Source organism: Melanotaenia boesemani, chromosome 11, assembly GCF_017639745.1.
Source record: "Melanotaenia boesemani isolate fMelBoe1 chromosome 11, fMelBoe1.pri, whole genome shotgun sequence".
NCBI lineage: Eukaryota > Metazoa > Chordata > Actinopteri > Atheriniformes > Melanotaeniidae > Melanotaenia > Melanotaenia boesemani.
The window spans coordinates 24,320,486-24,347,483 of NC_055692.1; the positions used below are offsets into that span (position 1 = coordinate 24,320,486).

A 26,998-nucleotide genomic window follows, 5' to 3' on the forward strand; every position below is an offset into this window, starting at 1 on the left:
CAACAGTTTAACATTTCAGTTTTATATTTGCATCAATGCTCCAAATTATCCATCCATCCATCCATCCATCCATCCATCCATCCATCCATCCATCCCCACTTGTTCCAATGCAGCGGGTGTGGATCCTATCCCCAGGGGCTACTAGGCAAGAGGCAGAATACACCCTGGGGAGTGGAAATAATAACACCTAAAAAAAAATCAAATGTGCAGTCTAATAGAAATCTGCCAATAAAATCAACTCCCACCAACAAAAATCAGGTTTTTTATTTTGCTCATGTGTCCATACAGCATTTTTTAAATCCTACAGTACATACCGCAGATAAAATATGCAGTTGATGACATAACTATGCATTTCCACTGTGGAACTGCAGTGTGTTCATACATGAGTCAAAATCGGGATTTCCTGTGTGAATCAGCACTGTCAATCATAAAGGAAGCTTATCTAACAAGCCAAATAGTCAAAGCTATGAATAGTGAGCAACTGCAAGCGGAGAAGCATTGGAGATAGATGCTGAGCACATTTACATATTCACAGATTCGTGTCATGCTCACTGGACTTTGGTTTAGGTTTTTGTTTTGTCATGTTTAGTTCTAATTGTCCTTGTCTTATTTCATAGTTCTTCCCCCTGTGTATTTTGTTTTGCTTTCTGCTTCCTCTTCATATGTATATATATATATACATATGAAACTATATATATGTATATATATATATATATATATATATATATGTTTGTATATAAACCTATAGTTAGCTCCTACACTGGTCTGCCTTCTGCCTCGTCAGTCTGTGTTTGGGTCCTTACGTCCGCCTCAACTTGTGACAATTCCTGGATATTATGAGACATAAGGGCTGGGATATATTTGCTGTGAACACAAGCGTTCATGTCAACGTTCCGCTACATCTGTGTATATACTTACTGCAAATGACGGAAGCATGGTGAGGCCAAAAAGCTTAATACTTAAGGTCACCGCTAGGGGGGGTCAATATACTCGTCACATTGTATTTTCAGGGCATTAATGCCCAAAACACTTACAATTTGTTGCCAACTGTTAAGGCATGAGTGTTGATCACTGTGCAACGGGAAGTAAAAATCATACAGATGCCGGTAGTTGCGGACAAGGACCAAGAGACGGTCAATATTGCAACTCACGCAGACAACACGTCAAAGCGAGCAGCCTCCATGCCAAATGAATGATAGGAATCAGTGGCAGCCATGATGCGGACGCATTGCTTGACATAAAGAAATTCCATTCATGACAAAAATTCCAACTTTAATTAAAACAGATGAGATTTTAGGATTTAATCAATGCCAGGAAAAGGACATCTGCTTCATACAGTGACAGAAATATGACAAACTAAGAAAAAGTGTTTGCAGTGTTTGCACACTATTCCATGTCACAAAACCTCAAGAGAAAAAGCAGGTCACTTCTTGGCTTGGTGGCCAAGGATGGATTGAAAGGATGGTATTTCCGGAATGTTTAACCAAAGCCTTGGGAAGCTCGAGGGATGCTGAAATTATACACCCCCACTTACAGGCTGAGAATGTGTGTGATCCATTACTCACAGTGCAGAAGAATGCAGTTTATGCATCTGTTTACTAACACAAGTACTTTGTTCTAAATCCCAGGAGGGTCACGTTGCTCTACCAAGTCAGTTTCAATTCCCCATCAAGGTAAATACTGTGTGAAAGTCGCACACACTGGCACAGTATGACAGAAGTTGGTTGGAGTTTTTCTGACTGATCAAAGAGAGCTGAGAGAGAGGAGTCTCCTCTGTTCCTAAACTCACATGATACATGAGGCTTCATGGTTCACAGCGCGCCATGAACTGACGTCAGAGAGGCTCAGCCCATGAAGCAGGGGACTTATAAAAACAACCCACACATTACATCAACAGTTACAGAACAGACACATGCTCTGGAGCACATGAGTTTACCTGACTGTGTGGATGTGAGATTGCAAAACCAAGGGGCAAGTAGTCCAAAAGTAAGAAGAACAAGGGTAATTTAGTTTAGATTTCTGTAATAAAGGCCATGTGAGCAACTAATAACTACAAGCTGTAAAAAAGGAGAGATGAAAAAAGAAAAATGCATCTTTGGAATTTGAAAGACACCTCCTATCCGCCTTTGGGCCTCCCTCTTCAGACACGTGTCATCAACCACTCTGTCTCAGGCTTGATTGATGTTCCCTCTCCTGACACACCCATGCATCACTAATTATTTCATATGAGAGTACAGGCAAAAGTGAGAAAATTGACTAACCATTAAGAAACCATTTATTGCCAGTGAATGACTTTAACTGGCTGACATTGACTGGTGCTTTCATTTAAAGTTCACCCACATCAATGGGCAATGAGCAGACGGAGCGTTGATGAGCAATCTGTTTATCAGTTTTGAAATATCTCAGTATTTCTCGGTCGAGATGCATTTGTTTGCAGTAGGTTGATCCATATTAGCAGTAAATTGCTGATAAATGCATCTGTATCCACCACGTAATGTTCAGCGCCTGGTCAACTGGCAGGCATAGCATTGACACTAAGACAGTGCCTTTGCTTTCCACTAGAGTTGCTGAATGTGTGTGAGAATGATAAGCTCAGACTAGGGGAATCCTGGGAAGGCTTTGAGGCATTTTGTGAGTAATCTGACCCAGAGGCCGGGCTTAGGCCGAGCAGTGTAGTGAAGGACAATGAGCCAGAGTAGTGGAGAAACTCATACACAGCGGCTTCCCCTCAAATGACTTTAGACACGCTTCTGTCCGCAGAAACAGATTATTGCTGTTTATCCTCTTTTCATTCAGAATTTTTACATGTGTGCATTGGAGTCTTTGGCCTGATAATAGAAGATCTCCATACCTCCCCTCCCAGCTTTTGGCCGTCTAGCCGCTCCAATGTGTACTTTTAAAAAATCGATTGCTACAGCTGTGAGATGAGAATGTAATAGTGAATACATTTTGTGTTTCCCCCTCTAATCTTTTCCCTCAACATGTCAGACAAATTGTGCTGCCTCTGCCAAATCTAATATAGCTGGTGCCCTTCTTGCCACAAAGTGTGCATATATACACACAAACAACCTGACACACACAAACACCCAGGAGGACAGACTGGAAGTGGAGGGAGATGGTGGTAATCACAGCCAAGAGAGGATCAAATATGTATGAAAATACCATGTTATAGGCAACAGCGTATTCTTCCCACCCCAGAGGATAGACCACTCAAGTAATCTGTATGCTCTCTCTCCCCGGAGCCCCTCTGTTCCTGCTCTTCAAACTCATTCATAAAGACCTGAATTTTTTGTGTGTTTTTGTATTGAAAGATAGCAACTGTGCACAATAAATTCAGGACTCTACCACTCACAGCATCCTCTGTGTCAAGATTAAGTCCCTTCCGACCTCTTCCCATCACATTTAAGTTGCTTATCTCTTCTTCACTCTTGAAACGCCTGTTTTAGCAGAACTGCCATGCCACCAGAGTGAGTAATTTGTGCAGCGATTTATCCCACCACATCTTGTGACCACCTGTCATGAGGAGATAGCATTCTTGGTACTATTAAGCCAATGCAATTACCAGATAGGGGGTCTCCAGTTCAGTCAGCATCTTAACACACAGCAGACTTCGACCATGTGACAGTGGAAGTTGATATCACAGGGTCTGCAAAGACTTGGCCACTGGAAGCAGAGCTCTGCATTTGAGACTAACAAACATAACCAAAGACCTCGAGAGTCTCAGAGAGAAAATGGGGAACAATGGTGAGGAAAATGAGGACATGAGTGAAGGTTGCCCATGCCGCTGATGGCTCGTGTGAGGTGCAGTGTCGTCGTCTTTCTAATGACAGCCAATTTAATTGGAAATCCACTTCTTTGTCTGAGAGCAAACAATCCAGTGTAGAGAGACTGAGACACTATTCTCTGGCTCAGTGGTTAACAGTTAAAAACTAGAAAGTCTAAAAGTGGGAAGAAAAAGGAGACAAGGCAGGAGGAATAAAACAAGAGCCAAGAGTAGTGGTGGAGATAAAGAAATGTGAAACCATGTGAGAGTGAGAAAAAGAAAGGGGAAAACAGAGGGAAAACGACTAGAGAAAACAGGAAGGGGGAGGGAAGGAGAGTAAAATCCAAGCTCAGCACTCTTCCTAAGGCTCAATTTCCAGGACATGATTAGTTTGGAGTGATGATGTATAATGGATGCAGTAAAAAGAAAAAAATCTGATTCCTCTACTCTCCAATTCCTAACTTTCTTGTTCTTTTAGAGAGGCATTTGTTCTAAATTAAAGGGCTGCTCTGAATCTTAAAAACTCTGGAGACTAGTAGCTGTCACCCTCATTGTATTCCACCATTATTGTCCTCTTAAACAACCACTACAACAAAGCACTAAGTATCTGTCAGTATCTGAATCTTTAATTGCATTGCATGTCTTAAATTGTCCCAGCAAAGTTTCTACCACCTCATAATCCTTACTAAAAAATGTCAAAAAAGAAAACTAATGTATTCCCCCCCTCCACAGCTAAGTGGCTGTTAGTGGCACCATCTAAGTGACAACCTCTTTGGGAAGGCTAGGCCACGTCACATTGATCTGTATAGATCCTAAAGAGCAATAATCAAAGTCTGGCTTGCTTTAGCGCTCCTAGACTTACTTGATAACATTTAAAGAATAACAACCAAACTTGTTTGCTGTAATAGCCGTGGATTAGAGCCAGCATGTTGCTCTCAGCATGGACAGGAATTACACGTGGGAAATGCAATTATTGCAAACAGAAATAGTAGAGTTTTTCAATAATGAACAAACGGTTTTTGTAACAACCTTCGGCTGAACTTTCCTTCTGCACTGGCACAAAATCTTTTCTTGAATGTATACATTTTCAGAGAAAGAATGGAGAGAGTATGAATAATCTGAGAAACACAGAAGAAAGAGAAAAAGAAAGATTTGGCCACTGCAGGTAATGTGATAATTGGCTGACACCAACAAGTATCACCCAGCAAAACCCTCCAACCACCCCCTGCAGAGAGCTTGAGGCTATGATAACCAAGCAAGAGGACAGAGAACAAAGAGAAATGAAAAAAAAAACATGGCTGTATCATGAGCACTAATTGACTCCAAAACACTTGGAAGCAGTTTTGCATTTCGTAAGCTCCCCTTACATGCCCTCCCTTCTCTCATTTTTCTTCTGTACTTTCCTTTTTCAACTTATCTTTTCCTGCTCTTGTTTTAGTCATATCCTCGTAAAAAAGAATTCTTAACAATTTTTATTATACATTCAAGATGGAGCAGCACTGCTCCAGGATATGGACAGTCATATCCTCTTTTCTCACCTCAACAAAGTATACTACCACAGTTCAATGTAAATTTTTTGCAGCCTTCTACCTTTACCCAACACTTAAAACAAGAGTATTAAGTGGCAACTGAAGAACCCATTTCCAAATTTTCACTTCTGCTCTTTATCTTCTCAATGTTAGACAGCCTGGTTCCATCTAGACCCCCTGCTGCTGCTGAGGAGTCCCAGACAAGGTGTCCTGACCTGGCTCTACCCTAGTGTGCCACAGCCTGGTCTCAGTCCTGCACAACAGATTGACTCTGTCTGTGCTAACACCCCGATGGCTAATGCAAATACAGTCCATCTGCTAATTCTAATCCATCCAACCTCAATTAATATACATGCACAGGCTCACAAATACATATGGATATATAGGGCACTTCTGAAGGATGGGAATACATCTTGTAAATGTGATTAACTGATACCATCACTATTGGTATAAAGCTTTTGCACAATCTATCACTTGATAATCAATGAAGATAAATGACAGGCTGCTGCTGTACTTACGCATGTCCTGCAGGGTAGATACAAATTTACAATACAAATTTCCCTGAGGACTCTCCAAAGGGATTAATAAAGTATTTTCTATTCTATTTTCTATTCTACATACACAGCTACATCCTCTATGTTTAACTCATCGACAGGATAAAAAAACACCCCATTCACAAACTCACCCACCAGTCACCTGTAACAGGGACAACTACACTTGAGAATATGAGAAACACCCACACATGCACGCACAGGAAGCCTGAGGAACAACATGAAAGGAGATATAGTTTGTGTGTAAACATGAAGAAGGAGGATCATAAGAAGTCATCAGTTTGGGGGTGCTTAGAGATTAGCTTTGGTTAAACAGAGCAGATACATGCACTAAATATGCAGTAGAGTGGTTAAGCTAATCGCACTCATCCTGGGGATTAGCCCATATACTTGTGTTAGAGGCTGAGCCAGCACTATAAACACAGTTGTGGGCAGAAATCAGAATCTCAAATAAAAGATGCACTGTCACCTTAATAAGAAGAAATCATGACCTCTTCATATAAGAATATACAAGAGAGTTAAAGGAAATGAGAATCACTGCAGTCTGACATATACGTAAATGCAGGTCAATTGTGTACGTGTGAATGTAGGTCAAGTCTGTGTACGTGTATACATTTGCAATTGTAACGGCTGTTATTTGCATAGTTTTGTGTTTGCAAATTAGTTCACACTGTACAAGCGCAAGAATGTAATTGCGTGCATAAGAGAGTACGTGTAGTCGGAGTGCCAAGCCTCTGACTTTGCACATCTCATGTATGCTGGAAGACTTCTCTCTGCATAATCTCATTTAAACCCCTTTCACACACCATAATTCAATTCTCTCTTCTAGACAATGACCATGTCATCTTAATCTGGCAGGTAGATTATACAGCATCCCACACAAGACTGCTAATGCCGAAGGAACAGCTCAGGCTATTGTGCGCTCCTTCAAGGTTGGATGGGTCGCTGTAGATTGCTTTAGAGGATTGCTTCTGCCACTCATGTTTTCCACTACCAGTTTCTTGTCTTTAATCTGAAGGTTTTTTCCCCTCTTTCCACCATTTGGGAATCATGTTTCCGGTGGCTTTGACTGGCTCAACTTCAACAATTCTGATTACATGCTGCTCTGAATACTTTACTCACCTCATCTGTTAACTTATTCTTTTGAAAAATTCATCATGAACAAGAGGTACCAATGTGTGATGCTTTCATCACAGGAATGCATCTTGTTCAACCACTTTAACATCACACAATACCACTGACCAACAGGCAGACCAGTTGTAAACAGTTGCAGGTGTTAAAGGCAGAGAGGTGTGGTGAGCTGTTGGAGATAAAGAGCTGGCACAGCTCATCACTAGTTTATACGAGCTACAGCTCCCACAAGAGGCATGCAGGTAATTGAGCCAAATCAAAACCAGCTAATAATCTCTATTTCTACAAATCCTGTGAGATAGAGAATCCGATATAATTGGAAATTTTAATTACTGTCAGTAATCAGCTAGAACACTGAGATTGCACAGAGTGGCAGGTGTGCCCACTGGTTGTCTGACTGTGAGGTCCTGTTTCAACCAACCCTTCCCAAATTCACTCAATAGGATTACAGATAAATCATTCAGCCATTACAGGGCCCATAGGAGCTTTATACCTTAAACACTTATCCTGCCTTGATCCACCCGGCACTGTTTCCAAAACACTGAGCACAACATCCCTCTTTGACGTAAGAAATGCTTGTGTGAGAAAAATTGTAAGTGTGGCCACAGAAAAATAAATCTACTTTAGTTGTGTCTCACACATGAAATAAGACTAATTAAAGACTACCATCCTGTGTTGAAATCAATCTGCCATGAGGGTGGATCATCATACTAACAAGTAGTTCTTGAATGAGCTTTCTCCTGCCAGTCAGACACGTGTGCTACTGAACCCGCTGTAAATGCTGGAACAGGGACCTCAGGATCACAGGAACGCTAATGAACTGTGATATAGGACATTGTAATTAGAGATCTACAAGACTAAAACTGCCTACATGATTTTACTCCCAAACACTCATGGATCAGGTTCTCCGATGCAGTCCAGCTAATGAAAAGCAGAGACCCCACAACATTCCTCAGAGGAACAGCACAACAAACAAACAGACAACAGACCAAACACAAGAACCACGCAATAAAAACAGCATTACAACCCAACCGCCAACCTCTGGAATATTAAGAATAGACAGCGGGAGCAGACAGTTGTAAGAGTTGGTTATTTTGTGCAAAACCACAACAAGTCATCCTATAAATAATCAGTTCGGAGCTCTAAAGCGCTTATTTGAAACTACACATTCAAGTCATATCAGGTTTATTGTACTCACATAGGACTAGTTTGGCTGACAGCATTCTGCTCCAGGAACAGTTATCTGTTGAGGTATGATGTAAAACAATTCCTGCAAACACAGAAGCAAACCACCACTACTGGAGAACACACTACAAGAGCAAATACCAAATTGTGATCCAAACATCAACTACACACATCGTGCGGCTTTTCTGAGCTTGTGCAGCCACCAGATCAGTAGAAGCTACTTTAATTCTCTGAGCGTTTGTCTCTTCAGAAGTAGATCTGGCTGTATAGCAGAAGGTTGCTCCTGCCTCTCGGCTATTCCTGTGGAGGTCCTCTCCTCCTCTGATCAATCCCCATAGTTCCTTTGTGGGTCGTCCAACAGGCCAGCCAAGCAGACAGGCTAAGTCAGACATGCTTTTCTCTCACTTTTGTCTTCCTCTGCTGACCAGAGGGAATGCTCTCCAGCTGGACTAAGTTTGTCTTCTTTGTCTTTATCGCCCCAGCTGCAGACTGTAGTTGTTCTGGGTGACTCACTGCTGGATTTTCTTTGCCTTGTGGATGTGAGTATGGATGTGGAAGCTGGGGAAAGTGCCAGAGTATTCAGTACATCGTAACCTCCGAAGAATGCTTCATGTCCTCTCAGCTGAGTGCATCTCAGTGTGAATGTCTCTGTTAGGAGCCTCATAGAACAATGCAGCCAGTGTGAGCCAGCATTGTCAAATGGCCTGTTGCACGGCCAGGTGTCTCCTTAGATGATCCCTGGGGTCTCATGTCAAGATAGGCTTCTGATATCATCCACCTCTCAGTGCTTGTGGTAAGCAGTGGCCAGCTCAGGAATTTGAGCAGTCCCTGAAGATAATGTCTCACCACAAAGACAGGTTAAATGTACAATAACAGTGTGCAGATCCTGCAGTCAAAACATCTATAGATGTGTGAAGTGTTCAAATAATGTTCAGTCATTCATTTGCACTGGGACCTATTCCATAAACATAGATCAGATATACAGCTTTTTAAAATAAATGATTGCAAGCTTGCTCTAGCATTTGATAATGCAGCATGATGCATCGGTGCAACGCACATGTTGTGTTGTGCTATTCTGCCAAAACTCAAAAGCCAAATAGTAGAACATAAATGTAATAGCCACAGAGGAAATGAAGGCGCTTGATCTACCAAGCAGCCAAAGCAGACTTTAATAAATTCAGCATTAACTTATTCATGCAGCAAACTGTTTCTGCAAGCATTCACTACAAGGCATCATCATCAATTGGAAAAAAAATGCTCCTGTTTTGCCAATATTCCCAACTTTAAGTGTTATATGTCAGGTAAATGGATCAAGACATTTGAAGTTCAACAGGCTCTTTGATTTTTTAGATATTAATCCAAACCTGTCTTTGTACTTTGATTCAGTGGGTTTTCCAGATTGAAAGTGAAATAACTTCAATCTATTTTCTTTGGAAGACTTTACTGCAGCCAGAAAATCTTTTTTTTTTCCATTAATATATACTCTATTTCAGAGTTCTTATATTGGAAGCATCTGTGGTCTCTGTTGAATTGAACTAAGAGATAAATGGCCTACACTTGTCTGCTAACATCTAAATTAGGTATGTATGCCATCCAAGTTTTATCTTTGTCTACTGTCCCCTATACTCAAAAGGACAAAGCAATCAGACAGATATGTGCTGAACAGAGAAGAAAAAGGGCTCTTTATTTAGAATGAAGGGCACAGATAAATATAACCTCCCCTTTCACCTCCCATTCTGTGTCCGCCACCAGTTTTCCTCAGCCATGGTCCCAGTGGCACCATAGTTACAACCAAATAGACAGCTGGCACTCAGTTATGTCCTGACAGTTCACACTGCGATTCGGGTCCCTTACCACCTAGCAATGTCAAATGCTCCATTCAGACATCCCTAAATATTTAATCAGGACAAGTAAAAGGCAATCTCCTACATTCACTGGCATTAAACATTTAATACTCGGCTGACATGATATCCAGTCAGTTGTGATGTGCAATGGAGAACTGCAGACACTTGTTCTCTCCTACTTCATTTACACGAAGACAAATTCCCCACAGAAAAAAATACAAGCTACAACATTACATCAAGGTGGGGTCAAAATCAAAGACAAAACACAGCCACACAAACAAACAAGAAAATATAAATTTCTCTACAGACATACATCATCTGTGAGAGGTGAAGCAGGGAGGGTTGTGAATCCCATCAGTCATAGCCTTACACTGAGGTTAACAGCAGAACAGAGCAGCCACTGTCTGCACACATACACCAGCCAAGGACAGGGAGGGAAGGCTGAGCCCAAAGTGCTGTATACTGTAAAATCATGACATCAGAATCTGCACAAGAGTAGATTTGTGATGACACTGTTACACAGTTGTTGATTCAATATGTCACTTACAGTTTTTTCCCCCAGTTGAAGAATCAGTTATCACACATCTGTGTTCTGGCCTTCACTAACAATAATACAAAGATGTACTGGTTCCAGAGCCATATTTGTAAAGTCTAATAGACTTCCCTATGTTTCGATTCAGCACGAGTGAAATTAAGAGTGAGAAAAAAATGTGATAAAAAGAAAACACCCTTTGTTGGAGCAGTATGTAGTTCAACTGGTTGAGCAACTGTCCCATCTTCAGATGATACAGATCCTCGATGCAGTCGGCCGATCCTAGCGCACGTTGCTGCATTTCATCCCTCTTCCTCTCTGACCTCTTCCCTGTCAAATAAAGGCCACTAGAGTCTTTTTTTTTAAAGAACTCTGTTGCTCTACCTAATGGTCCAATATATGACCTTAAGAAAACCACTGTGTTGCACTAGAGTAGTAGCAATTCAGACCAAAATATATTTAACCAAAACCAAAAGCTGTCTTGGCAAGGCTCTCCATCTCAGGAAAACCTGAGAAATGCTGGCTTTAACCTAATCCATTTATTTATTTTTTAACTGGGGTACATGGTTCGTTTTGAGAAAGAAAACCTGGAAGATAGTCTACCAGACTGCACAGGGGTGGGGACTCATACAACTATGTACTTGTGGACAAACCAGGAGACCAACTTTGATCTCTGGAAAACAAATTACTTCACTACATACCTTTAAAAACCTATGTTTCTTTCTGTCTGTGGAGCCTATGTTTGCTGTATAAAAATGTAAAAGGTCTGCCAGAGTTTTTCCCTCGTAGTCATCTGCTAATCATAGCATCTTAAATTCATAAATGAAAAAAAAAGAGAAAGAAAAAGTTATTAATGTGTGCACCTAACCAGAAGTATATATCTGAAGAAGCTCACAGAAACTGTTCTGTCTTCACAGGACAGAAACCGAAATTATAAATATCTGTTGAGTACCTGAGACTAAATATTCTACATCAAGTTGTTACTGTACAAATGATTAAAAGTGCCCACAATGACTGAAAATATATAGAAATTAATAAAAAAAATTCTCACATTTATAACAAACAAAATTTCAATAAAAGTTGGTTTGGGATTAAACGAGTTACAGTCAATGAAAGTAGTTCACTAGTTTACTAGAGAAGCCTTCTCTCCACAGGTTTCCATTTACCTGTGAAGTAAAAGCTAGATTTTGAAAAGCCACACTTTGACTGGTTTGAAGATAATAAACTAGGCTGTGTAGTGTCACCAAAGGGTGGTGGTATTTGCTGGTTGTTTTAATTTAGTAGATGTAGTAACCAGTAGAAAAAAAACAAACAACTGCAGTAGACATCCACAAGAGGAAAATATGAATTAATATGACTAACTGGCCCACTCAGCCCAGAAACAGCTGGTGGTTTATATCATTTTAATCTTTGCCAGGTAAGACAACATTCATCAGAAATCTGCACGCCAACAAAGATCAAGAGAATCTAAATTGTGCACAATGATCCCTAATTAATCCTGCAATTAATCAGTTGTGAGGAACTTGCTGAAAGTGAATTATTGAGCCCTAATTTTGTGTGTCCTTAATGTCAGGAGAAAGGTTGTGTGTGTGGTCTAAGTCAATAGTATGAAATGCTATCAAGAGAATAAACAGTATACAGCGTAATGTATACACATGGGAACAAACACACACAGATACAGATGCAGATACAGGAGGTGACCCAGTCCAGTTACAGAGTACGACGTGACTAGGGTAGGAATGACGAGGTAAGAGTGATAAAGTAGCACCTAAATCCACCCACATCCTGTGACCCTGCAATAAGTCAAACACCAACGACAGGCACACACACACCATAAATAATCCTCTCTGATGTCAGGCTGGAGCAGCCCTCTCTCTGCTCAGGTTTAGAATCACTGTTTGACTACAAGACAAAAAGAGAATAACTCTGCTTTCAGGAAAACAAACACTAGGAAAAACAGCCATTTCCCATTTAACAAGTAATAAGATGCTAAAGGCACCTAAACCTAACTTTCTGTTCTCTATATTCAAGCTCTCCTGGGTCAAATACTCAAACACCAAGGAGAACATAAATAACACACTGAATTCTATGTCGCACTTGAGATAATTCGTGCAATCAACCCCAAACACATCATGTGGGGTTAATAGAGCAGGTGTCCACTGCAGAGCTCTCTCTGCACCCTTGGCTCCCAAGCCAATATTCTCGGCTAATTTGAATTTTAAAAAAAATCCCAAAACATTTGCTGGACGATTCAGGCTAATGTTCAATCTGCTGCTCTTTGACACAGTGCCACCGCGCATCTCATTTCCATTCCTGAGGCTTTACCACAAACCTGCCAGCACTGCAGTGTTATGTGGTAGAAATAGAGAGGAGAAGAAGGGGGATAAAGAAAGAAAAGAGGGGCTAAGTGACATGTTTTTAACATTTGTACAAGAAAGTGCTTGAGTATTCAGCTTGAAAAATATCGTGGCTAGTATGTGGAGATGTCTTATCAGAACATATTCCTGATCAAGGTGGAAAGCATAATGCAATGTGCTGTTTTTCTTCTTTTAAACCAAACTGCAACAATGGCAAAAATAATTGCAGATAACTATCTGACAAAAAAGTATTAAGGGAGAATCAGTTATGTTACATTGAAAGTCTTAAAACTATTATTTAAACACTCACCACAGGACTCTGACATTCTCAAGATGTTCATACACACCCACACACACTTATGTATACTGTACAACACCAAATCAGAAAAAGTTGCTGCACAGTATTCTTTGACTTCTTATTTCTTTGTAGAAAGTATGAAACTAAGATTTTTACACTTTTGTTTATTTAATATGATTGTGCATTTCTGCATTTTAGGCATGAAAAGATTAAAGAGCAAAGTTTTCCTGCTTTTAATGTTGCCATTTCTTCTCACAACACCAACTACACCTTCCAGCAGTGAAAATGCTTCTCCAGGCAAAGAAACATTTTACTTGTCATTTTGTTCCGGTCTTCCCGCAAAGACTCAAGTGCAAGGGTTGTCATTGTTGTATTTCTATGGTAGAAACGTGCTACTACTGCAGGTATTCCAGTCCTTTACCTTTATCCAGCATTGCCTTTGTAATGTGTGCAAAACATTTAGTTGAAAGATGCATGGCTGTATCAGAGATGATGTTACCTTAAAGCATTATGTACTGATCTAACATTTCATCTCAGATGTGTAAATTAGCTTTGCAAAGAACAATGCTTCAAACTTAACAAGACTTCTTTTTAGCTCAGGTTTATGTGGTATTTGAGACTAAAACTCTGTATTGTAGTGCTTGACCAAATTTTCAAACACACCTTGCCCATGTGGTTATCTCAGCAGTTTCAGAATGATGGATATTATTGCAGCGCATTCTGAGGAATAACAGATGACAGCTGCTACACTCAGGCTTGCTACCTTTCACGTTTACTTAAATTACTTGAGTCCTTGAACCTGTTATAACCTGGAGCGTGTTGGTTGATATTATAAAGGCTGGAGAAAAGCTTACATCAAAATTGAAGGCAAAGTCGCTCATTAAAAATAAAAGCTAGAATTTGAAAGTTTCAAATTATTTTTAGAAGAGCCTGAGAAATAAAAAGTTTTATTTGATAGTTTTAAAGTTTCCCAAAAACACTCAAGTTTTTGAAGGCTGTTTAAATGATGTCGGACAGCATGGGCTGATGATGCACTGAAGAGGGAGACATATGTAATTCCCTTACAAAGGTCTTGTGAGAAACAACATTTTGAAGAATTTCAGCTATTTTTTCCTCATGTATTCATTGATAAACTGGGGATCTTCTGCCCACCTTTCTTAGTAAAACACTGAGCCTTTTATGGATACTGTTTTAGTATCAAATGAGAACAATCACCTGTTTTATCACCACATTAAAAGCCTTAAATTACTCTTTTCCCCATCTTTTTTATATGTTGTGGATCTAAAATGAAGAACTGGATGCAACAAATTAAATAAACCCAGTGAGACAAAATGTAAAACTTGCTCTCTGAAATGAAATAAGAATAAAAATAAATGAAGAATCTCCTTCTATTCTGACTTGTTCTGATTTGGGATTGCAGACATATATCTACCTCAGCTGATATGTCTTATACACACAAGCTCCCATCTCCCAGCCTCCTAGCACATAAAACGTGAAACACAGAGGCAAACTGACAAGAGTAAGGTTTTGGAAAAATAATAAATGAGGAAAGAGGATTGAGGCAGAAAAACACTCTCCCATGATGATTTGCTGCTCGCTTTTATGCATAGCAAAAGTTTCCAGTCAATTTCCTTCTCTTATTTTGGCACCATCCTGAAGATAATATCTCTGTGTCTCTCTCTCTGCTCAGAAGGCATGATGAGGGTTGCATAAAATTAGCTGCTTGAAAGGGAGACTGTGACCAGGGGCAACATGGAGGACCTTGTTTCCAAAGAGTCTCGACACACTCTGCTCAATCCCCCATATCCCCGAGTAACAGAGCAAGATCAGATAGAGAAGGAGAGGACTGTTTAAAATAGCACCCTACAGACACTCTTCTGAATTTTTGATCAGCACTGAAAAAAAACAGGAAAAAAGAAAGATAGAGAATAAAATGATGAAGTCAGGGCTGACATATTATGTATGCTGTATCTGTCTTATAGGCGTCTACCACCCAAACTGAACGAGGGATTAAGTGTGTATCTAATGAATGCATGTTGTTTACTGCGGTCAAAAGCAAGCAGTGTCAAAGAAACCACAGAGGTGAATCTGTCATCTCAGGCTCTTCACGCACTGAAAATAGACAGGTCAGAGCCATAAATGCTTCATCTGGTATCCCTGTCCAATTACAACTCTTCGCACCAAGCCCTCTCTTTCCACACTCTCACGGCCTGTCAGATTCTGATATGGAGCGTGTTGCAATATTGAAGGTCGGTCAGTGTGCACACTTAACCTCATTTCCCAACACTGTGCTTTGCTTTTTCCAGAAGAGCCTTTTGATTGGTGTCATTTAAAAAGCGGGCTTTGGGTTTGAAGGGAGGAGCAGGGAGAGTTGGGAAGATCAGAGCCCCGCAGCCGGAGAAAGGAGCTTTTTGAAACACAACTCCTGACTGCGGTTAGTTTTAATGGTTTTCAATTAACCAAGGGAAAAGACTAAGAATTAATCTGGGCTAGTGCAGTAGGACTGGTCATGCAATATTCATGTACACAAACTAATGAAAGCCCAGATTAGCCTACATATTTACATGTGGTCGGTACTTTGTCGTCCACACATAAAAGGAATCTGCTTCCAAGAGGAGAGAAGGAGCAGGACTAAAAGAAATATGGAAAAAAGGGGAAATGGAAGAGATAACAGAGTGAAGAAGGAAGTCAAGACAAAAAGAAATAAAGTAAAAAAATAGAAGGTCAGTGGGACACAGAGAAGACCTTATATGAAAAAAAAATGGAATCATGAGATAAAGGGGTGAGGAAAAGCTAAAGGAGGTACGACTTCTCAAAAAGAGATTAAGGATCATCTGCATTTCGCATTTTTATCTGCTTTTACCGTAATCATCTCTCTCTAAAGGCAGACACCAGCCCCCACTCAAAACGACACCAATCTGAATGAGTGATCTTGACAAATTGGGCTGCTGGAGAAAAAAGAGGGTGCTCTTTTGGTTGAGGGGGGGGCTGCAGACAGACAGTGGGGAGTCTGCGGCAGGACAGAGATATAACAGTAATTGGCTGATACACTCTCCTTGCTCTAATCTAAGTGCACGGAAAGTAGCGACTGGAGCACACACACAGACTGCCAAAGCATCAGAGCTTGTCACAACCAGTAATGTTTCAAAATGTTATGCACATGCATCAAGAGAATAATGGAAAATTCAACTGTAATCCTTAGTAGGTCACAACAGAATTAAAAGACTTCAAAGCTGGATAATGTGTGACTGGACATACCAATTCCACACTGGCTGACTTCTTACCAAGCATTAACACTGTATGTCAAACAAGAAGCTAATCACGGGTTTAGTTTGAAAATATCCTTTGACCTTTTGTAGAGGTCTCAGAATTAATTTTATGCTCCACAGATATCTAATTTTATGCTTTTACAGACTTACACATTTACAGAATAATGGAAAAGTCCTGATATTTTTCCGTCAGTCAGGAAACCGTAGAGCCTGGTGCGCTGCGGAGTGTTCAGTGTTAAACTTCTGCTTCTGTTTAATTTCATGGCCAGCATTTAAGATGCCTGCGCACATCTGCTGATGGCTCAACAGTGAAATGCAATACGGCAAGAGCCGAAATTTCTGACTGATTGGAGAAAAGCTCTCATTCTCTTGTTTCAAGGACCCAGGAAGACTAATGAATTCACACTTTTCTCAATGTGCTGGGCTAGCAGGTTCTCCCCGACTGAACTCACTTTTACCTGCCGCAACTTTTGGAAATGAAATGTGAGAAATGGGCCAATTTACAGCTACGGGCTGTTTCTTCCTAAGAGACAGGCACAAAGATGGAGTACAGCGAATATGCAGAGATAGATGTGGAGAGATGAGGGGTTTGGATTTAGACAAAAAAGAAAAAAGGGAGAAAAAGATGTGAGACAGGGGGAAGCAAGACGTAGGCGCTAATATGAATGTCATCTCTGAGGGTTGACAGAAGTGCTTGAATTGCATTTTTAGCCGTTAACTTCTCTTATACAAAGAGACTGCACTTGAAGAGCAGCTCTTGATCTTCCCAATCACCTACCATGACAAGCGCTGCTTAGATATTCAACAAGCAGAAACAAAAGAGCATGTCAGCATGAAGAAGTTCACTACACTCAAAGAAGTTTGAAAGAGAGATATAAAGAAGTTGGAAAGAAGCCGGCAGAACAAAGGCAGGGGAAAGCGGGATGACAGTAAAGAATACGAGAGGTCCTCCATCTGTTTGTAATTACGCTTGAAGTTCTTGCAGCACAACTGAAATGGTGTGTAGCCCACCATTTCCAAGGGTAATGCCATGGCTGAGATACGATATAGAGGCACAATGGCCACTTTTTTAACAAAAGCACAACACAATTATGGGTCCTGTTTGTCAACCGTTGCTTGCAAACAGAAACGTAACACATGGCGTTGTCCAATTTCACAAGGAGAAAATGCATTTTATCCTATAGTCAGTGACTGATGACACACGAACAGAATACTTGAATGACACACAGGCAGTTTGTGGGTAATTGGTAGAATTAATATAACACTGCACAATACACTAACAAAGCTCCCTCACTGCTCTGATATCACATCTGTTAACTCCTCAGTACAGCCTTGAAAGGATGAGTCCAAGAGGCAGAGGCTGGGGGTGGAACCCCTCAAGGGACCAGTGCATTTCATTTGATAGGAACTGGAAAACTACCATCTGTAATTAGATTACACATAGATAGATGGAATGAGAAAAAAATCCTTAGTTAATTAACTCAAGCCATATTCTAATCAGGTTTCATGACTCCCCTCCTCTCAACAAGCTTCGATTTGAATCCTATCGTAAATCCCCCAGGATTCAAAATCACACACGCCAAGAAGAGATAGGCTCTCAAACAAGATCATTTGACATTAATTTCCCAAACAGGAAAGCACTTAAATGCATTCTGATTGGGATAACAAAGAATGTGCATTAATAGCTAACGAGTAAAAACTTATGTTAATGAATGTGCAGCATCAGAGAGGAGAAAAATAACATCTTTCTGTCTCTTGTTGTTTTGGGAAAGTCTCCCGAGAGGAGCGGTTCCGGTGCCAGAGCGACAGTTTCCATCACTGCAGGAAACAAGGACAGGGAACTAAATGGGTCTCTCTTTATGGGAATGGGAACATGTGGCTGTGATAACAAAGAGGAGTCACAGAAAAAGTGTAGCCTTTCGCATTCACACTCCATTATCTGTCAACCTGCCAGTCCATCTGTCTGTTTGCCACTTTGCTCAGAAGACTGACAAACTACATTTACAATGAACACGTGTTGTGCAGTGGGCAATATCAGTTCTCAAAATGTTGCACACTACTTTTCAGTTTCAATATTGTTCAACATTTTTCATCAACTTCTAGTGATTACTCCTGAAGTAGGAATAAAGGATTCCTCAGTTTGTCATCAAAGCTGTCTGACAGACTGACAGCTTCATCACACAGCTATTACGTCTGTCTCTCACTTTGATTAAAAATACATTTGAAACGTCAAGTCTGTTTTTATTTTCCTGAACAAAGCACAGCTCGAACAAAAGACGGGACAGAAGGACAGACACAACTGAATCAAAAAGAGCATTATTTATTTATTTATTTATTTTCTCTCCACTCCTTTTCTTTCAAAATAAAGGGGGTATGTTCAAGCCCTTTGACTGTACTAGTCAAACTTTTAAGAAGTACAAACAGAAGTTTTGTTCTGCTGTGGAAAGACAAGACATCATAGTGGACAAACATCTACTCTGTGATGAGGCAAAACCAAATATCAATAATTATGAGGATTGCACACTGCAGCTGTTGACTCTGCTAGAACTCCGCACCTCTTCATTCTTTATTGTTTTAGGTGTTTAGTCTTTTTTGTAATGACATCTGTTGTTGTCTGGCAATCTTGCAATCAATCAGCTTTTGACCTACAAAGGCATCCTTTGTGAGCATTGTCAGGGTTCTGAAGGACTCTGTGCAAGTTCGTCTATGTTGGTTGAGGACCAAAAAACCTTCCCTCTGTATACAAGGAGATCAATACAGAGACCCTATTTTCCAGACTATAAGTTGAACTGTCTTTAATAGTTTGATTGGTCCTCCAACTTATAGATATATAATTTAACATGTTTTAAAATGTTAATTCATATCAACTGGCATGAACCAAGGAGTAAACATTACCATCTACAGCTGCGAGAGAGCGCTCTAGACTTGTGATAACCACCGTATTTGCTGCATCTGTACCACAAAAAAAATTAAATAAAACATTAACTTAAAGACAACTGAAAAAGACTGAACAAAAACAAAATGCCCCAAAGAAGTTACTTTGACAACAATGTCAAGGAAATCAGGCAGGACCTGCAGAGTTCTCAGCTGCCTAAGACTTTTTGCAGGTTTTTGCATGGTGGTACCACCTCCATGAAAGATGGTGGAACAAAAATACAACACCAGATTCATCTATATGATCTTAATGAGGACTGTCTTTGTTTACTAAAGAAAATGTTATAACATTAGGTCATTTCTAATGATTACAGCATATAATTCCATCAACTTCATTAACAGGGACAAAAAAATGTATAAAATGAGCACTTACAAGTGATTTGCAGTCAGCACCGAGAGCACATCGCCACATGGAGACTTACTTTAGTTCTGAATGCCTGCTTGCTCTCTAACTTCAACCACAAAATACAATTGGAACAGAGCTTTTCTTCCCTCTGACAACAAATCTTGGTCTGCCTTTTCACTGAGCACTGCAGAGCCAACCAATCTCCCTCAAGTGTACCCATTTGTGTGTGGCATCATCACAGCAGCCTACACCTGCTCCGACTGAGGCCCAGCTCCGTTAGCTGGAAGCAGCAGCACAATCCAGAGATGGAGGAATAGATGGACGGAGTGGGAGGAAGCTGGGGAAATAAATCTGTTGACGTTAAGCGACAACAGCATTGCTCTAACTAACTCTAGTTAAGCTGTATAACATTTGAGGAGCTAATGTGAATTCAAGCTGATAGCTGTTGAGCTTGTGTGCTAGTCAATGCTAAAAATAATACAATGTCCCAGTTGTCTGGGAGAAAATGAAACCAAATACTTCAATGTAAAAAGTTTGTGTGCATGTTTAGCAGCACTCCTGACACGGGTATGCTGAAGGCAGGCATTCTGAGCCTGTGGAGGGCAGCAGCAGCTGGTCAGTGCCTGATGGACACATGCAGTCATGTTCACTGACAGAACCAGGCATGGATAATTTCCCATGTCCAAATGCCAGCCAGCAGAGCTGTGTTACTATGATGTCCCCAGGGTAATGTTGTAAAAGCTATGCAGCCCCGCAGAGACAAACGAGAAGCATTCTGTGAATGTAATATATAGTCTGTGCAAGGTTCAATAATTTGATTCAGTACTCGGTACCTAAGTTGACCCATAACTTCAACTGGACCTAAAGGGGCTGCTAAACTGTTCTATTCTGAAAAAGAAAGCACAGCATTTTGCCATGAAAATACTACTATGACAGCTGAAGTATTTTCATAAACTCAAAAAGATAACACTGTTCACAGGAAACTGAGAAAAGAGGGGGCTAACACATACTCCCAAGTGAAAATGGGGAGAGCAATTTCACACCTGAAGCATTACAGCAGCCGTTGTGTGCCAAGTTGGAGTGTTTTGTTCTAATGAGTGATTATATATCTTGTCTGCTTTTTTACAGCCCTCACTGGAGCAGCTGGAATGAGCGCACATATGAGTTGTTTCATTGCAGAAGACAGAGGAGCATTCATAGCACTAAACATGTTTTGGAGTTTATGTTCAGCATGATTTCTTCATAGAGAACACCCATGCTAGGCAGCAAACACATTTCAGCTATGAATTATCACACCATAGACATGCCTCCAGACTTTCACTCCTTTATTCCATTATGCAAGCCTTTCTGAAGACAATGCAACTCAGTTTAATAACAATAACTAGGCACACCAGTGCAACTTGCAAATATTTAAGAGAGAAAATCATCTTATGGCACTACAGTCCCAAATTTCTGATGAGGATAAGATGAAGAATCAGCAGATTGAAAATGGAAAAGACCTTGCTTGGAGCCTAGATAAGACATTATAGCTTGTTGGTTGGCCCTTAAAGCAGCATTTAGCCCCATGCAGTATATCTAAACAGCAAAGACAGCGCTGATGGCTGAGATTTCACAGTGGTAACTGGAGCCCTCTTCTGACTGCTGAACAATACACACTCTAATGTGGCCTCTGACCCCGCTCTCAGGAGTGTAGATCAAGAGAGTGGAGTGGAGGAGGTGAACAACAAGCTGGATGAGAGACTGAGGAGGAACTATTTCAGTATCTCTGATGGATGATAATATAGCACCGTTTCCATCAATCATGTTGTTTCAGACATTAGGATATATCGCTCACTTGTCAGAACAACCATTTTCCAAGAGACTTCAAGACAAACGTAAAATAGGACATCTTGAAATGCACAAATATATCAGGAAAAACAAGTTGACACATTTATGAACACACAAACACATAATTCAGGTCTCTTTTTAAACCATTTCTTTCAAGGAAAATAGTAATGACGTGTTGAGGCTGATGGTACACATTTAAAATGAAAGTCACAAGTGTGCTGTAGGCTACATGCAATCAAAACAGTTCTCATTTAAAGACACAAACAACTGTTGGAGCATACACTACAGGAGATAATGCAGTGGTAAACAGATGGGGAACAGGGATACTATAAGTATCTCTATTTGCCTGTAACAGAAACCTTGGTTAAATATATAAAATATATGAGGTATGAGATCATTTGAGACGAAGAGGCATGAAGGGGTGAACCACAGAGGTTTGTTCTGCACTCCTCATTACTGAATCCATCTCCATGTGCCTGTCAGTCACCACCTGTCTTGACTGCCTTGTTAAGGAAGCTGGAATCATGAGTCTCCCTTAGGAGACAAACCCTCTGAGAAGAAAAAAGCAGTCCTCCTGGTCCACATATCTTAGCAACTATAAACATATGGCTGGCATAAATAACCCCGTATAAGTCTCATATAAATATACTCAAACTTACAAGAAGCAAAGAGAGAGATGGAAAAATATGCTAAAAAAAAGATACACTGTTTTAATGCATAAACATGGCACAGCACCTCCAGAGGCAAGCTAAAACCAGTCTTGTTTGCTCTCTACTTCTATGTGGCAATCAGTGGTGATGATGATGCAGGGGTTATGTAAATTATGCTTTTTCACAATTAATAATCATCAGTAATCTCCTCTCGGACACAATACTGACCACTGGGGTGCTCAGCCAGGCCATCATTCCAAAGAAGTGCTAGTCCTGGCTAAATGAATGCAACTGCTAAGCTAAGGACACTTTCCTGGAAAATTGAGCCTTCAAAGAAGAGCTTATGAATTCCATCTCTGACAAAAGAAGAGATGGAATTAGTGGGATTTAGGGGCATCAGTACAAGGCAGGGTGGTATTAGTGGTATTCTTCACATGTCTCCATCCAGGCTGGATCACAGGCCTTTAGAACACACTAGAAACTAATGTCTGTCACAACACACAGGCTGCATGGTTTGAAACAGCTGCAGGGTCGGGGCTGATACAATGCCCGGCCCACTGGAAACCGTCCCGTGTGGAGTTAAAGAGGAATGTAGGAACTGTGGTTTTGGCAGCTGTACTCTGATAAATGTTGTGAAACAGGGAAAGTATGAATGTTTTTCGGGCCATATGCTGAAGGGATGAGACTGTATTGCCACTGACAGTCCTTATTCCAAACTGTTTTTATCCATCTTATGACTGAAACACTGTCTGTCTTCAGTGTATGGAAGTCTGAGTGAATAATACAGAAGCTTAACCTTTGAAAAGAATGAAAAGAGTGTTACTTTAGTCCAGGAGAGGACTGTTCCACCTCAAAGAACAAGGAAATGTGTTCCAATTGATGCGGTCAGTCTGCTTTAGTCAGTGTGGAGGCACCCAGCGGCAGGCACCTCCTGAGCCCCAAGAGCAGCTGACCACACCTCTGGAACAATGACCTCAATAAACTCAAACATGGGTCCATTTGCTCAAAAAGAAGCACTAAAGGGAAAAGGAACGGTGTAGCAAATCCAATGAGAGCTCTGAAGCTTGGGGGAAACATTACAAATGGACTCTTTACACATAAATCAATTTGTGGATTTACTACATGCTATCCAAAAATCCATCTCAACCTTCACAGTGGAGGTCCCAGGAATGAGGATTAATGAGAAGGATGGGCAAGTCATTGTTGTCTATTATGTTGTATTTTGACAGTAGACTCCCAAGAGTGCCTTAGCAAGTGCATCCCTGCAGCTTGTGCTAACTACAGAATGCTGCATCACAGGAAGGGAAAAGGAAGCCTAGTTTTCCAGGAAGCTTTTCTTTTGTCCTCCATTTCTGTCCAGCTCTCCCAAAGGGAGGAAGTGGTCAGGGATTAAAAGAACGAGTACAGCATATAAATATCAGCTGTATTGCTGAGTCGATTTTCTCTAGACTACTGCTGCCTACCTTACTTGACCCAATCCCCCACCCTATCTTTTCATAGTCCAGAAGGATGGGCTGAGGGGCTGGCCATGCAGCCGCACCCCGTTCCACTTGGCATGCTGGGCCGTAAATACCGTGCAGCATCAGGAACAGCAGGTGCTATCACTCCCTATCATCAATTATCCTGGCTGCATCTCTCTGGGGTCTCCCACTTCTAAAATCAAATCTCTATCACCTGCACCATCTGATTCTCTAGCCTCCACCCCTTCTCCATTTTCTCTTACTCAAAGTCCAACAATTTCAAATTCTATCAATGTCTCCAGCTTTACAGCAATCCCATTCTTCCCTCCAATATCCACCTATATATCTCTGTATTTCCTACAATCTTACAATTTAGCCTCCACCTATTTGTTCCCTGACATATCTCAATCTTTGCACTCTCAGGTTCTCTCATGTCTCTCCTCCCTCCAGCGACAGATTTGCCAGCTTTCTTCTCTCCTCCGACGTGTGTCTTCCGGCGCTGCTCTTCACAGTCTGATGGGTTTTCCCTGCTGTAAATGCATCCAAAACCTGTTGTGCAGCTACCAGCCATGAAACGTCACAGGGACTGATGGAGTACTAGAGGGTAATAGCCCTTTCCCCTCCCCATCAGTGAGCTCATAAATAATGAACAAAAAAAAATCAAAGAGGAAAAGCAGCATGAGAAAATCCCAGAGGTAAAAAGCCAATGAACACAGTCAGAGATGTAAGAATATGCTTGCTGATGGAAAGTCAGAGCTCCCAGTATGTCTGACCACTGAAACATGAAGAGACCTTCCTGTCCCTCTCAGGTGAGAAGGCCTTATGTCAACTGTGTGGAGCCCACAGAAACATCTGGCATGACCACAAAAACAAACAGAAACTTCCTTCTGACTTGGTCACACTGCCACGAGGCATGATGTGAGCTGTAAATGCAGAGCCAGGCTTTGTAATATGAGACCACACAAAATATTAACAGCTTGTGAGCAATTCTACTGAAAACACCATGAGGTGATCATGACTTCAAAACATATTTAGCAATAGAAATGCATGAACAAGGAAAATGAGACTTCCAAAGTGACTGGAGTCCACAATTAAAGTCCAGACAAATAAATACAAGTACATTCATGCACAAACATATTTCAATTAGAACAACTCCAGTTATTAAGATTATATCAACCTAGTGGTGCAAGTGTGCTGCCATTTTTAACCCAACTTACTGAGTTACTTCTCCCCCAGGACAGAGCTTTGTACATACTTTCTTGTGCTTACTTTCCTCTACTGCAGCATAGCCAAAAAGGGCTGCAATGACCAATGTTACACACTTATCAAACCCTAAATACCATATCTTAGCTTCACAGCAACATATATAAATGTAAACTGAAAGGAATTATCTACACTGCACCATCGAAAATTAATAACACACATCCTCTTCTTCTAAATTTCTATGTTGTAAAACTGTCTTTCTTAATAAGCCCGGCTGTTCAGAGTAACTCCATCAAATCAGAGAAAAAGAACATTATTCACACAACCCTCTTTACTCTCATTGTCTTTCCAGAACAGAGAGATTTCTGCCATTTCGACATTGCATATGTGTAATTTTGACTCATTTGTGTAATCCATTATTAGACTGGACACTCAGCTTCAATCAATATGATTCTCCTACACCCTCTATTGATTTCTATCACTCTACAAGTGTAGTATAGAAAAAATATTAAAAGGCTGATAAGGATAAAGCAAAAACAGGGGAAATTGAGGATCTCTTATGAATTACTGTGGCCACATTTTCTAAAGAAGGCAAGACATTCTAAAGAAATTGCTTTCTTTACAATGTGGAGCAGAAAAGCTGCTTTTTCTTTTTCTTTTTTTATTTTTATTCCATTGTCCTGCCTGCTATTTGTAATACCTTGGTCAGAGGACATCCTTGGCAGTGAATGAGATATTGAGGTGCAGGGACAATGTCAGACATGCACAAAAACACAGACAAACACTGTGTGCATGGCAAGTAATTCTAAATATTGAACACTACCCTGTGGGTCTGTGTTTTCTGCTTTGAGTGCTTGCACTCATACATATGCATTCAGCATGCAACATCCCCAACAGGTTAATTAATCAACATCACACAAGAGAGTAACCATTTTCTTTCATGATTAGAGCCACCAAAATGGTGATCTGGTGTGTTTCACTCAGTGGAGATTAGGAAAAAATAACCTATACATGAAGGGCAGCGTAACATTTTAGATAGTTTCAAATTGAGAATACTGCAGTGTGGCTAGAAATCAGTTCCTGCAGTGAAGAAAGGCTTTTAGCCCTCAAAGGGGGGTCTCATGGATGACTCTGGCAGATAGACTGCACAGCTGTAGGAATCATTAGAACATGCTCACTGTATTAGCTTCAGTGTTGATAATTCAACATAATGAAGCTTTGTTTTAATACCCACTTTCATCTCATCTTTCAGGGTGAGATTAAGCACATTAATGACACCTGATGCAGAAAAAAAACACAGAGGCATTAATTTAATACTGTAGGTCACTTACATGAAATGACTATAACCAATACCAATAACAGCAGCTACACAGTTCCATTGATTATGAGTGCCCTCAATACTTTAAGGTGTTGTTAAAAGGCCAGAACACCACCACCATGCTGTTAAATGAACAATAAGTTAGTCATGTCTGCATTTTTCTCTTTCTCTGTGACTCTTGACCAATTTAAAGCCTCCTTCTGCAAAGGCAGTTTCTTGTCAGATAGGTGCCCCCTGCTGGTAAAAATCCAGCCCTTGCATTTTGTGCTACCTTCTTTTCTCTTTTTCTTTTTTTTATAGACCCCAGATGATTTTCAGATATTTTCCATGCTGTAATACCCAAAGGCTTTGAAAATTGCAGAGTAGGAGGCAGCAAAAACAACAGACTTGAAGGGAAAAATGTATGTATAACCATGAACATAAGCTCTCCTCAAGAACAGCTTATTTAAGAAATGGTGCCAGTCCTCATTCAGGAAACTTTTACAGGCATAAATTGGAAAATGTTTTTTTTTTATCCTTAAAAATGACAAAGTTATTCTTCATTAAGACACCGGGCTCCATAATGCAGACTGTGTCCACAATTCGAGAGGCTCCCTCCCACTTACATTAATCACTGATGTCTTGATTAGCCCAGATTAAGAATGTAGGTCTGTCTGATGCTAAGTTGACTTAGAGAACACGTGAACATACAGATCAGAGTATAAGTGGTGAAAACAGCCATTAGCAGCATCACAAACTTTAAACTTCGTGATATGCAGTAATAATGCATAAGACATGCTGGATAAGTTATGTACAGAGCCA

The 26,998-nt window shown here is 40.6% G+C and overlaps 1 protein-coding gene across 3 annotated transcripts in view; it reads right to left on the reverse strand.

Moving 5' to 3' along the window:
- LOC121648922 (tetratricopeptide repeat protein 28-like) overlaps positions 1-26,998 on the reverse strand; it is a 190,354-nt gene that overhangs the window by 99,659 nt on the left and 63,697 nt on the right. The window lies entirely within an intron of this gene.